Below are 14,731 nucleotides of genomic sequence, written 5' to 3' on the forward strand. Positions count from 1 at the left end.
CAGATGATCAACTGCTGAGCATTTCGGTCTGCAGAGGAGGAAGGCTCTGGAAAATTGCTGGTGGGGAGTCACCCTAAAGCCCTGTATCAGAATCAAACCAGGAGTGTGTTAGACACATCCATCTCCCAAGAGTTCTGAGCCACGGATCTCGGGCCTTCTGAGTGTACAAGAATTCTCTGGCCCAAGGTCCCCTGATTTCTCAAGGTCAGTGGGGCTAAGGCCCAGTGAGCTCAGCTCAGTGCTCCGTGTTGACCTCGAGGAGTGGGGTGGGGTGTGGGGGGGGAGGCCCAGGAGGGAGGGGCATGTGTATAGCTGATTCACCTTGGTGTACAACAGAAACGAATACAACATTATAAAGCAATTGTACTCCAATAATAAAATAAATAATAAAGTGAATGAGGAGAGAAGGGAGCGAGAGGGAGAGTGAGAAGACAAGGAAGCGTTCTCTTACCCTCGCCGGGGGTTGTTTTAATTCCTTTAAATTGATAGAAGTTCACAAAATTATATATTTTTCCTTTTCTGTAACTCCAGTAAATATGTTCATTGCAATTAAGTAAGATTTTGCAGTCCATTACCCTGTAATGGATGCAGCCATTGGGTATTTTTGAAAACTAAAATTAAAAGAAAAATGAGCAAGTAAATGTGTTGATTAATGCATCTGTGAGAATCTTTGCACTATCTTTTAAACAGATGAATGAACTTTTTAAAGCAAAATGATAACATGAAAATGAATCTATTATGTATTGATAATGATAAACCTGTCCTTCAAAACAACCACCAGTGAATTAATATTGTCAAACCCATTCTAGGGATGATACAGTAAGACATAAAGAGCCAGACTTCTGGTAACACACAGTAGGCTAGCAGGAGCAACAGCAGCTATCTCAAACTGCTGTCCAGCCAGGTGATAGTGAGCACGAGGAATGTTTGTCAAAATCTTCAAAGTGGTACTTACTTTGCTTAAAAGAGAAATCGTTTTATCAGGTACCAGTGTACTTCTGAGGCCTGTCTCTTCCTTCAGGGGCCAGTTCAGTTCAGTCGCTCAGTCGTGTCCAGCTCCTTGTGACCCCACGCACTGCAGCACGCCAGGCCTCCCTGTCCATCACCAACTCCCAGAGTTTACCCAAATTCTTGTCCATTGAGTCAGTGATGCCATCCAACCATCTCATCCTCTGTCGTCCCCTTCAAATGAGTCAGCTCTTCACATTAGGTGGCCAAAGTATTGGAGTTTCAGCTTCAAAATCAGTCCTTCCAATGAACACCCAGGACTGATCTCCGTTAGGATGGACTGGTTGGATATCTCTGCAGTCCAAGGGACTCTCAAGAGTCTTCTCCAACACCACAGTTCAAAAGCATCAATTCGGTGCTCAGCTTTCTTTATAGTCCAACTCTCACATCCATACATGACTATTGGAAAAACCATAGCCTTGCTAGACGGACCTTTTTTGACAAAGTAATGTCTCTGCTTTTTAATATGCTGTCTAGGCTGGTCATAACTTTCCTTCCAAGGAGTAAGCGTCTTTCAATTTCATGACTGCAATCACCATCTGCAGTGATTTTGGAGACCAGAAAAATAAAGTCAGCTACTGTTTCCACTGTTTCCCCATTTATTTCCCATGAAGTGATGGGACCAGATGCCGTGATCTTAGTTTTCTAAATGTTGAACTTTAAGCCAACTTTTTCACTCTCCTCTTTCACTTTCATCAAGGGGCTCTTTAGTTCTTCTTCACTTTCTGCCATAAGGGTGGTGTCATCTGCATATCTAAGGTTACCAATATTTCTCCCAGCAATCTTGATTCCAGCTTGTGCTTCCTCCAGCCCAGCGTTTCTCATGATGTACTCTGCATAGAAGTTAAATAAGCAGGGTGACAATATATAGGCTTGAAGTACTCCTTTTCTTATTTGGAACCAGTCTGTTGTTCTATGTCCAGTTCTAACTGTTGCTTCCTGACCTGCATATAGGTTTCTCAAGAGGCAAGTCAGGTGGTCTGGTATTCCCATCTCTTTCAAAATTTTCCACAGTTTATTGTGATCCACACAGTCAAAGGCTTTGGCATAGTCAGTAAAGCAGAAATAGATGTTTTTCTGGAACTCTCTTGCTTTTTCGATGATCCAGCAGATATTGGCAATTTGATCTCTGGTTCCTCTGCCTGTTCTAAAACCAGCTTGAACATCTGGAAGTTCATGGTTCACGTATTACTGAAGCCTGGCTTGGAGAATTTGAGCATTACTTTACTAGCGTGTGAGATGAGTGCAATTGTGTGGTAGTTTGAGAATTCTTTGGCATTGCCTTTCTTTGGGATTGGAATGAAAACTGACCTTTTCCAGTCCTGTGGCCACTGCTGAGTTTTCCAAATTTGATATTTGCATATTGAGTGCACCACTTTCACAGCATCATCTTTTAGGATTTGAAATAGCTCCACTGGAATTCCATCACCTCCACTAGCTTTGTTTGTAGTGATGCTTTCTAAGGCCCACTTGACTTCACACTCCAGGATGTCTTGCTCTAGGTGAGTGATCACACCATTGTGATTATCTGTGTCATGAAGACCTTTTTTGTACAGCTCTTCTGTGTATTCTTGCCACCTCTTCTTAATATCTTCTGCTTCGGTTAGGTCCCTACCATTTCTGTCGTTTATTGTGGCCATCTTTGCATGAAATGTTCCCTTGGTCCCTCTAATTTTCTTGAAGAGATCTCTAGTCTTTTCCTCTGTTTCTTTGCACTGATCATTGAAGAAGGCTTCCTTATCTTTCCTTGCTATTCTTTGGAACTCTGCATTCAAATGGGTATATCTTTCCTTTTCTCCTTTGCTTTTCATGTCTCTTCTTTTCACAGCTATTTGTAAGGCCTCCTCAGACAGCTATTTTGTTTTTTTGCATTTCTTTTTCTTGGGGATGGTCTTGATCCCTGTCTCCTGTACAATGTCACAAACCTTTGTCCACAGTTCATCAGGCACTCTGTCTATCAGATCTAGTCCCTTAAATCTATTTCTCACTTCCACTGTATAATCATAAGGGATTTGATTTAGGTCATACCTGAATGATCTAGTGGTTTTCTCCACTTTCTTCAATTTCAATCTGAATTTGGGAATAAGGAGTTGATGATCTGAGCCACAGTCATCTCCTGGTCTTATTTTTGCTGACTGTAGAGAGCTTCTCCATTGTTGGCTGCGAAGAATATAATCAATCTGATTTCAGTATTGACCATCTGGTGATGTCCATGTGTAGAGTCTTCTCTTGTGTTGTTGGAAGAGGGTGTTTGCTATGACCAGTGCGTTCTCTTGGCAGAACTCTATTAGCCTTTGCCCTGCTTCATTCTGTACTCCAAGGCCAAATTTGCCTGTTACTCCAGGTGTTTCTTGACTTCCTACTTTTGCATTCCAGTCCCCTATAATGAAAAGAACATCTTTTTTGGGTGTTAGTTCTAAAGGATCTTGCAGGTCTTCAAAGAACTGTTCAATTTCAGCTTCCTCAGCATTACTGGTTGGGGCATAGACTTGGATTACCATAGTATTGAACAGTTTGCCTTGGAAACGAACAGAAGTCGTTTTTGAGACTGCATCCAAGTACTGCATTTTGGACTCTTTTTGTTGACTATGATGGCTCCCCCATTTCTTCTAACAGATTTCTGCCCACATTAGTAGATATAATGGTCATCTGAGTTAAATTCACCCATTCCAGTCCATTTTAGTTCGTTGATTCCTAGAATGTCGATGTTCACTCTTGCCGTCTCCTGTTTGCCCACTTCCAATTTGCCTAGATTCATGGACCTAACATTCCAGATTCCTATGCAATATTGCTCTTTACAGCATTGGACCTTACTTCTATCACCAGTCACATCCACAGTGCTGTTTTTGGGTGTTGTTTTTGCTTTGGTTCTGTCCCTTCATTCTTTCTGGAGTTATTTCTCCACTGATCTCCAGTAGCATATTGGGCACCTACCAAGCTGGGAGTTCATCTTTCAGTGTCCTATCTTTTTGCCTTTTCATACCGTTCATGGGGTTCTCAAAGCAAGAATACTGAAGTGGTTTGCCATTCCCTTCTCCAGTGGACCACACCTTGTCAGACCTCTCTGCCACGACCTGTCCGTCTTGGGTGGCCCTACACGTCATGTCTTAGTTTCACTGAGTTGGACAAGTCTGTGGTCCATGTACTCAGATTGGCTAGTTTTCTGTGATTGTGGTTTCAGTCTGTCTGCCCTCTGATGCCCTCTCTCACTGCCTACTGTCTTACTGGGATTTCTCTTACCTTGGATGTGGGGTATCTCTTCATAGCTGCTCTAGCAAAGCACCTTCGGGGGCCACACCTTCCCAATTCAAGCTGACTTTCGGCCTCTGTTGAGGTGGAGAAAGGTGGATGAATCTTGCTTTCCTGTCTTCCTGTTTCCCCACTCAGGGCCAATTTAAGACCTCCCTCCAGACCACCCCACCTCCATGTTTCTCCAGTTCCTGGTTAATTCATGACTGGCATTGGAGCTGAAGATGGGCATGGTAGCCAGTCTCTGAGAGCCTCACCTGCTGGTCTTCACAGCTGACTGACAGAACATTCCTCAGTGATGGCGTGTCAGTTCAGAGGCTAGATCAGAAAGCATTTGGCTTCTTAGGTTGCTTGTTTTGGAGGGAGGCAGTAGCCATGCCAGGAGACCGCTCCAGCAGCCTCACAGAGTGGCCCACGAGAGGGGACAGAGCCACCAGCCACGTGAGGGAAACTTGCTGGGAGTGAATCCTCCGGCTCACTCAGGCCCTCAGACTGAGTTAGTGCAGCAGGCATCCGGCTGAAACCTGACTGGAGATCCTGAGCCAGAACCACCCAGTCATACCACTCCAGAATTCCTGACCCCAGGAACTGAGAGGTTTAATGAATGGTTATTGTTGCTTTAAGCCACTAAGTCTGGGGTGATTTGTTATACCACAGTAGGTAACCAATATACGGGGTTAATATATAACCTCTCTTGAGGGACATTTATACTTTAACCAGAATCTTTCACTTAAAAATAAAAAGGCGAAATGACAGGTAGGGATGTTTATGAGTGAGGGTGTGTGTGTGTGAGTGTGTGTGTAAAACAGGCTCATTGACACAGCCCCTCCCCCACTCTGGCTTCTTTCTATTGTGGGAAAACAAAATGTAGTGCTTTGAGCATTAGGTTACATCTTCTCCCTCAGACTTCCATAGAAAGATTCTTGATTATGACCTGGTACTCCCCCTCCTCCTGGCCTTAAGAGACCCAGAGATGGGACGTCCCTGGTGGTTCAAGTTAAGACTGTGTGCTTCCAGCGCAGGGAGCATGGATTCAATCTCTGGATGGAGATCTAAGATCCCACATGCCATGTGGCACGGCCCAAAAAAAAGAAACCCAGAGATACAAAAACACTGAATCATATGTTGTACAACTGAAACTAATGTGACACTATAAATCAACTATATTTCAATTGAAAAAAAAAAGAAACCTGGAGAGATAATGGCTCCCATTACTGCAGCTCCAAATCTAGCTCTACACTGAGCTATTAGGGCAATATCTCTGGGCTTCAGAGTAAAGTGAAGGATGGCTAACATAGATTTAGTGCTTACTATATAGTAAAGATACAAGCTATACCAAAAACTGTCCTTAAACACTTTTTAATAGATTGTCTTTATTTAATCCTGATGACAATCTTATGAGGTAGATACCATTTTGTTCATTTCCCCACAAGGCAACTGAAGCACAGAAGAGGTCAAGTGACATGCCCAAGGTCAAACAGTAAGGAGTAGAGACAGAATTCAAACCCAGGCCCTCTGATTACCAGGCCTACGTTCTGAGACTGGACCAGGCAATCACTAAGCCTTTTTCCAGCCCAAACAATTAGGATTCTGTGCTGCAAGGGGCTCTGCCTCTACCCTGCCTCATGGCACCTAAAGGACCTCCACCTTCAGCCAGGTGTGCTGGGGCCATGCAGCCATCCCGAGTGCTCATCTACAAAGGGGGTTTGGGAGAGTCACACTCCTGCCCTGGTCACACAAGTCTCACCTCCTCCATCAGCTTGTCATTCTCCTGAAGTTTCCATTCCCACACTGTCTCCAGGATTCATTAGGGTCTATTAGAAAAAAAAAAAAACTCCTGGTTAAAATGTAAATATTTAACCTGGGAAATGCACACCAATCTATTGTCACCTTCCTTGACCTTTTAGTAGAGAACAGAGCCCAAAGGGAATAGGAGACTGGCCAGATACATTTGAATCTGGGGAGAATCCAAGAAAGATCTGAAATTGTAGCTTTTCTAGGTGTTAGAAGGCCTCCTGAGTAGTGAAGGAACACCTAGTAGGGGAGCAGAGGGTACCCCTACACACACACACACCACTCACACCCCAGACACACGTAGAAAAGTTTGGCTTCATTTATCTGGAAATTTGCAATCAGAAAACCCAGAAATAGGCCTTTTAAATTTAACCATATACATAATTGATGTCATTTTGAAAAATACAACTTTATCTTAAGTGACTTGTGATGGAGGCAAGGCATAACAAAATTGTTTGTTTTGAAAACATTATGCTAATTTAAATAAGCCAGACACAAGTGGACAAATATTATATGATTCCACTTATATGAGGTGCCTAGAATAGGCAAATTCACAGAGATAGAAAGCAAGTAGAGGTTACCAGGGAATGAGGGGAGGGTGATGGGGAGTTAGTTTTTAATGGGTACAGAGCTTTGGTTTGGGATGACGAAAAACTTCTGGTGATGAACAGCGGTAATGATTGCACAACAATATGAGTGTACTTCATGTCACTGAGTTGTATATTTTTAAATGAGTAAAAGGATAAATTTTAAATTATGTATATTAACATGATAAAAAATTATTTTAGTCATTTCTGTTTCTAGAGCTCTAAGGTCTGTATCTGGTCTTACTGCTCCCCTTTTACATCAGTCACTAATGCTTTCCCATTTTTCCTCCAAAATGTCTGTTTTATGTTTTTGTCTTCTTCGCCTCAAGCCTTCAACATCTCTCATCAAGGCTATTGAAATGAACCCTGAAATGGCCTGGCTGACTTCTGCCTCTTCCCATCTAATTCATCTTACAAGGCTGCTTTTCATGTCATCTCAGTGTTTGATACGCCCAGTCTCATTCTTGCCTCTAGAAGAAGCTTAAAATGTATTAAAACAGCCTTCGCTCTCATACAGAGGGAAACCCAGTAATATGTAGTGGTAGACCCATGCTTTCAATGTGCATTGTTTCACTTAATTTGATTGCAGAAGGGTACAGTGAATTTTGGGGTACAGTTTAAAAGACAATAATGGGACCACTCATGTAACCAGGTTAAGACAGAACATCGTCAGCTTAGTGCTTTAGAGCTGACTTAATCCACAACTGACTGGGAGGTATACCCACACGGGAGTAATGGCAGAAGGTACCTCAGAAAAAGAAGATAGAGAGACAAACTTGTCTTACTTTATCATTCTAACCTGAGCATGGGAGGCAGCAACTTCTAAAAGGACCAAAGTAGAGCACATGGACAATTCTTTAAAAAAAAAAAAAAGGTCTTCAGTAATTATGATAAATAAAGTCAGCATAACACTAAACACAGCAAAACTGGGGGTGGTAGAGAATCCAGAGTTAGGAAGATGAACATATTACAGCTCCTGCCCTGGAGTAGAGAGACATGGACACAAATCACTGTGATAACCTGCAATCAAAGACATGTATGAAGTTCATTGTGGAGCACAGAAGAGCATGGAAACAGAAGGAATTACAATTAATCAAACTATGAACCCAAGCAAGAAGCAATTGATATTGAGATGTTTATTATCATTGTCAAAATTCCTGCCTTGAGGGACTTCTAGGGCAGTCAGTGGTCAAGACTCCGTGCTTCCAATTCAGGAGGCATGGGTTTGATTCCTGGTCGAGGAACTAAGATCCCACATGCCATGTGGCAAAAAAAAAAAAAAAAAAAAAAATCCCACTTTGATCTGAGAAAGCTCTTGGGAACCAAAAGAGATAAAGGAAAAAAACATCCTCTCTTCTTTTCCATTGCCAGAGTCTGTGAAGCAGCTCCAGCAAGCTCCCAGTGGAAGCTGTAGGATCCCCTTCTCCAGAGATATGATTCACTCTGCAGCTTTATGTATTCAGTGAGCTGCCAAAATTATTAAAGCTACTGGATGCACGCCAGACTGCCACTTCATTTTGTGCTGTGTAGACACCATCCTCAGCATGTGAAACTCCCCTAAACCACTTAACATTATTTTTGGACTTGTCTCATCTTCCTTACTTCTGAGTGTATAAGTTCCTTGAGGGCAGTGCATCACACAGGATTTTGAGAGACAAATATCACACCCATTCAAATCCATTTAAACAAAAAAGAAAAAAGATTAACTTTAGTTATCTCCAGGAGGGCTGTGGAACTAGGCTTGGGGGTGGCTCCACAGGCCACTGAGAACACCCTGAAAGGTCCCAGGGGTGGCATCACCACCATGGGCATGAGAACCAGTCATTCCTTTCCCCACAGGAAAAGTGAAGAGTTGTTAGAGGAAGGAAGAGTGGGTACTGGGAAACCCAGAACAACCAAATGATGGAACCCACTGCAGAGTTGATGCTCCACAGAATTTTCACAATTTCAGACAAATGGAGATACACAATATAGTTAGAAAAAATAAGCATCTATTTTAAGTTTTATCACACGTACTTAGAGGTATCAAGTTACTAATGAAATAAGCCAACTTTGAAATAAAACAGTGAAAGAACTAGCATCTTCTCACCATGGTTATCTAACTCCTAACTACAGTCCTCAAGGCTCAACCCTGTGTGTGTGCTCAGTCACTCAGCCGTGTCCAACTCTGCGATGCCAGGCACTGTAGCCCACCAGGTTCTTCTGTCAATGGAATTTTCCAGGCAAGAATACTGGAGTGGGTTGCCATTTCCCCCTCCAGGGGATCTTCCCCACTCAGGGATTGAACCTCCCCACCCCCTCTTGTGTTTCCTGCATTGGCAGGTGGATTCTTTACCACTGAGCCACCTGGGAAGCCCCCAGAGGCTTAACTAGACCTGTTCTTTTGTATGTTTATCTCACAAACCACTGTGAAATTTTGTCTTCCTGCAACAGAAAATGCAAGAAAGAATATTTCTGTGTTGCTCTCCATGAAAATGCAAAGCTCATTAAGAATGTGGATTCTTATAAAAAGCTTGTTTGTATCTTTATAAACTTGCTTTTAACATATAAGGCAGCATTCCTTTGGTTTTGCTTTATAGGTATGAAAAAATGATAATCAGAAGTGCAGTTTTCCATATTTCTTGGTTCTCCATTTTACTTAAGCTAAAGGTATCCTTATTCTTTTGCTAGTCATGAATTCTGCTTTTATCAGCACAATTCAGAGCTGGTTTCCAACCGGTAGGATGAAAATTGAACATATGTGACATTCAAGTACTGAATTCCCTGTTGAAGAAATGAATGATAGACCTTATCTATCATTTATTTGACTCATGTGTATACCCATGTATATTACAGACATTTTTATTTAATTATTCAGGAATTGGCACATGAGATGCATTATCTAATTCCCCTGGGGTCTGCCACTGGCAAAAATAAATGCAAAGACTGCGGCTACCAATTGCATTTTCCCCTTTTTTATATATTTTAAAGTAACAACTTTATTATCTCTACATTTAATGACTGATTATTTGAGAAGTTTAAGCAATATAGAAATGTACTACAGAGAAAACAAATCAACAAAATTCTACTATGTAGAAATAATCATCAGTAATATTAACATCTTTCCATACATAGATGAGAGGAATGATAGATGAAGACTTGAAGAGATAGTTTGGTGCCCAGATAAAATTTTATAAAACTGCCTAATACCATGTATATTATTTTTAAAATAAAACTATTAAATTTGACAAAAGAGAGAAACAGATAAAACTAACAAATAACTTCCTTCTTCACTAAGAGAGCAGCCTCTAATAAAGCCTTTTAACATTAAGGGAAGAAAATACTAAAAAGTTTGGATTTTCTAGCAACCCAAAAGTGTTTTGGAATTTTATTAAAGTGTTCCTAACACTACATTTAGTGCTGAGTTCAAATGATAATTATGTTTTATAACTAAAATTGAAAGAGGTCAGAATTGGAAAATATGAAACTATTACTTACAAATAACTTGGGGTGGTCCTTGTGATGCATACTGAGTTAGAGACAGGTATAAAGCAATGCCTTTATTATCTTTGATCATTCAGAATGAAGATAATTCAATGTACTAGTGTTATAAAATATATAACTTACAATAGCCTGTGTTTATATGGGATGAGTTAAGAAACTTGTAACATTGTCTTATAAAATACATGCATCTTCAAAGTCAAGGGCCAAGGCAAAAGTCACAACCTTTTAATAACAGTGGACTTAATTCTTGGATAGTGTCATCATGTGATGAACTCCAATGCATCTTCAGAGATACAAACACAGCTGTTTTTTAAGTTTGCAAAGGAATCATATGCTGTTAGAAAAATAGATTATTCTGGTTACATGTGGGCTTTTATTTGCAGTCAGAACAGAAGAATAAATTGGGCTTTTTGGCAGGTTAACCCAAGAAAGTTTAAATCACTTTTAAAGTCACCTGAAACTTTTAGGGACAAATAGTATGCTACCTTCATCTGAATGAGAAATATTATAGTTTTAGTTTGTCCTTTGGAATTCATTTTATTTATTTTACATTGAATCTGTCTTTTCTACATTTCTTTCATAAGTTAAGAATTTATTTTCTTGTCCTCTATAATGAAACCAATACTTTATGAATTTGAAATTTCAAATGGAAGAGGAGATATAAACATTTACATATGGTAGAGCAATAACTCATAGAAGCAATTGAATACTAACACTATTTTGACAATTAGGTCATAGGCATTTAGGAAAAATAAAATGCTTTCTATTTATACAGGACTTTCTATAGGACCTGAAAGTGTTCTTTTTGCAGCAAGTTTTTTGGTTTTGTTTTGTTGTTGTTGTTTTACTTTAAGAGCAGGCTTTCTTAAACCCACAATGGAAATAGTAACAGGTTGGGAAAATTCACAGTTCCCCACTGACAGTAGTAGAGAAAGAAAGACTTTCTTCTCTCTGCAGTAACAAAGTAAAAGCTGTGGTTAATCCCATTTTAACTTTGATGTCAACAGAACACAGCAACTGGAGTCCTGTTTTTAAGGATGATCCGTTCCACACAGGGAAATGTCCCAATGTAGGAAAGCCATGTAAGTCAGTGCTGTGTTCTAATTTATGACACCTGACCCTCAAAATACCATGCATGTCAATTCACAGATCCTTTTGATAGGGAAAAATGAATTTAAGTTTTCTGTGCTGCCTGGAATGATCCAGTAAATTGAAAGCAGTGTTTAATGATCTAATGCCCTTCTTGTTTTTTTTTATTTCCCCTACAGGGAAATAAAAAGCTCAGCAGATAAAGAATCTGCCTGCAATGCAGGAGACATAACAGACACGAGTTCAATCCCTAGGTCAGGAAGATCCTCTGGAGGAGGAAATGGCAACCCACTCCAGAATTCTTGCTTGGGATGTCTCATGGACAGAGGAGCCTAGCAGGCTACAGTCCACGGGGTTGCAAAGAGCTGGACACGACTAAGTGACTAACACACACAAAGGCTTCTTCCAAGGTCCTGGGCTCTTAATTCAGTGAGAACTCAGCCATTGCTCTCATCAAGTATCCATTAACTGTCTATTGTCATATACCACCAAATTTTGCTAATTTTATCAATAACCATAGACCTTTACTTATTGTCCCCAAACTGATTTTCCTCAATTCTTGTTTTCTTCTCAACATCTCTTCAATTCCAGTTAATGCAGTATATTAGAAAGTCTCAAACAACAACCAAACTGCATTTTAAATTATATTCTGAAAGGATAAAAGGGACTGTGTTAGACAATATTCACAATCTTTGTTAGTTTACAATGTATTCAATTAAAAAAAAAAATGTGCCTTGAGGTACAAGGAAAGAAGTCTATAGTTCTCCCTCCTTCACCTGCTAGCCTCCTACTGGAATTTTGTCCTGTGGTCAAGAATAGCTTCTGTTCTACTGTAAATAATGAAATATAAAGAATACTTAGCAAATAAGTGATTATAGTGTTCTTCACCTGGTAGAAGAGGCACTTAACAAGTAGCACTATATGCTTCCTCTACTAAAACTGCATTCAACTTTCAGCAAATAGTATAGAGACAGGCCAATGAGGGCAGAGGAAGAGGGAGACAGTGGCAGAGAGGGAGAGGGAGAGAGAAAGGGAAACAACGAGAGAGTGGGATCTCACAAAATAGCAGGAGATTGTTAGTGCTAAAGGAGTAATACCAGCGACAAATGCTGCAGAGGAGCTCGCTTTAAACTTGGAGAGGGCAAAAGATTTTACAGAGGTGATAGGACTTGAGCTGTGCCACAGAGGATGAAGTAGGATAGGCAAAGAGAAGGTGGGATATAATTACAAGAGAGAGAAATAGCATGAGAAATGGTTCAGAGGCAGAAAAGCTTAAATTGCCTTTGGAGAAAGAATGAACAGATCATACTACCTGGGGTGAAGTTTTTGTAGCACGCAATGGTATGAGATTAACATAGATGAATACAGATGTTGAGGGTACTTGAGTCTCAGGCTACAGACATTTGAGTTTCTCCCACTGGCAACCAACCAGGAGCTATCAAGAATTTAAAAGTGGAATAACATGGTGAAGACGTGGCTTTAAAATGGATTGACCAAGGAAGCGAGACGCAAGGAGATGAGGAAGGCATCCACTGCACAGATGAATGAAGGATGATGCAGCCTATGTAGAAAAAATGGACGGAATTCGGTGACTAATAGAAAGCAGGAGTGAGCTGGTTATCTGTATCTCTTGTCTTCAATATAATAGAGCATTTACTTAGGAGTCCCACATATCTTAAAAGAAGAGAAATTCAGGACTTCCCTGGTGGTCCAGTGGCTAAGACTCTATACTCCCAATGCAGGGGGCCAACCATCCTGGGTTAGGGAGATAGATCCCATATGCCACAACTAAGAGTTCACATGCTTTTGAACTATTGTGGTGGAGAAGACTCCTGAGGGTCCCTTGGACTGCAAGGAGATCAAACCAGTCAATCCTAAAGGAAATCAATCCTGAATATTCATTGGAAGGACTGAACCTGAAGCTCCAATACTTTGGCCCCCAGATAGGTAGAGCCAATTCATTAGAAAAGACCCTGATGCTGGGAAAGATTGAAGGCAGGAGAAGAAATGGACAAAGAGGACGAGATGGTTGGATGGCATCACCGACTCAATGGACATGAGTTTCAGCAAGCTCCGGGAGATGGTGAAGGACCGGGATGCCTGACATGCTGCAATCCATGGGGTCTCAAAGAGTCAGACACGACTGAGCAACTGAACAACAATGCCACTACTAACGATCCCACATGCTGCAACTAAGACCCAGCACAGACAAACAACAATTTTTTTTTAATTTTGAAAAAAAGAGAAATTCATAATTACTTCTTTATTCTGAAACTTTGAAATACAGAATTAAGAACAAGGAGATTGAGAATGTGAAACCCTGGCACTCATTTGAAAAGTTTCTCAGTAGACCCTAATTTATCTGTTCAAAGGGAGGATGTAACTTCCAGGAAGGGGGCTCTCACCGCTGTCCCTTGTTAACTTTTTTGTTCATCAAGTCAACACCACGAGAAACATTACCCAACTCATTCACACCACACACATACACATCCTAAACTCCATAGGTTAACTTTACAAGACCTCAGATATTACTTCAACAGTGTCTCTTGTTGATGATACTCATACAGTTTCATTATTGCTAAGTAAACTATTCCGTAACAGCCAGCAGAATAAAGAAGTACGGAAGGATACTTGATAAGAAAACATAATGATCATCCAAACCAACCCTCTTTGTTTTATTGGAGAAACTGAGACCAAGGAAGTTATTTTCCCTTTTAATCAGGAAACACTATTAGTGTTCAGTTCAGTTCAGTCGCTCAGTCATGTCCGACTCTTTGCAGCTCCATGAATCACAGCATGCCAGACCTCCCTGTCCATCACCAACTACCCGAGTCCACCCAAACCCATGTCCATTGAGTTGGTGATGCCATCCAACCATCTCATCCTCTGTCGTCCTCTTCTCCTCCTACCCTCAATCTTTCCCAGCATCAGGGTCTTTTCCAATGAGTCAGCTCTTCGCATCAGGTGGCCAAACTATTGGAGTTTCAGCTTCAAAATCAGTCCTACCAATGAACACCCAGGACTGATCTCCTTTAGGATGGACTGGTTGGATCTCCTTCCAGTCCAAGGGACTCTTTTAAGAGTCTTCTCCAACACCACAGTTCAAAAGCATCAATTCTTCGGCGCTCAGCTTTCCTTATAGTCCAACTCTCATATCCATACATGACCACTGGAAAAACCATAGCCTTGACTAGATGGACCTTTGTTGACAAAGTAATGTCTCTGCTTTTTCATATGCTGTCTAGGTTATAACATCCAATTATTATTTAGCACGTGTGTGCATGCTAAGCTGCTTCAGTTGTGTCTGACTATGCAACCCTATGGACTGTAACCTACCAGGTTCTTCTGTCCATGAGATTCTTCAGGCAAGAATGCTGGAGTGGCTTGCCATGCCCTTCTCCATGGGATCTTCATCTGGGTCTCCTGCATTGGAGGTGGATTCTTTACCATCTGAGCCACTAGGGAAGCCCATTATTTAGCACAGCTACTGATGAAAGCAATTATTGGTATCATCTTACAAG

Source organism: Dama dama, chromosome 33, assembly GCF_033118175.1.
Source record: "Dama dama isolate Ldn47 chromosome 33, ASM3311817v1, whole genome shotgun sequence".
Lineage (NCBI taxonomy): Eukaryota > Metazoa > Chordata > Mammalia > Artiodactyla > Cervidae > Dama > Dama dama.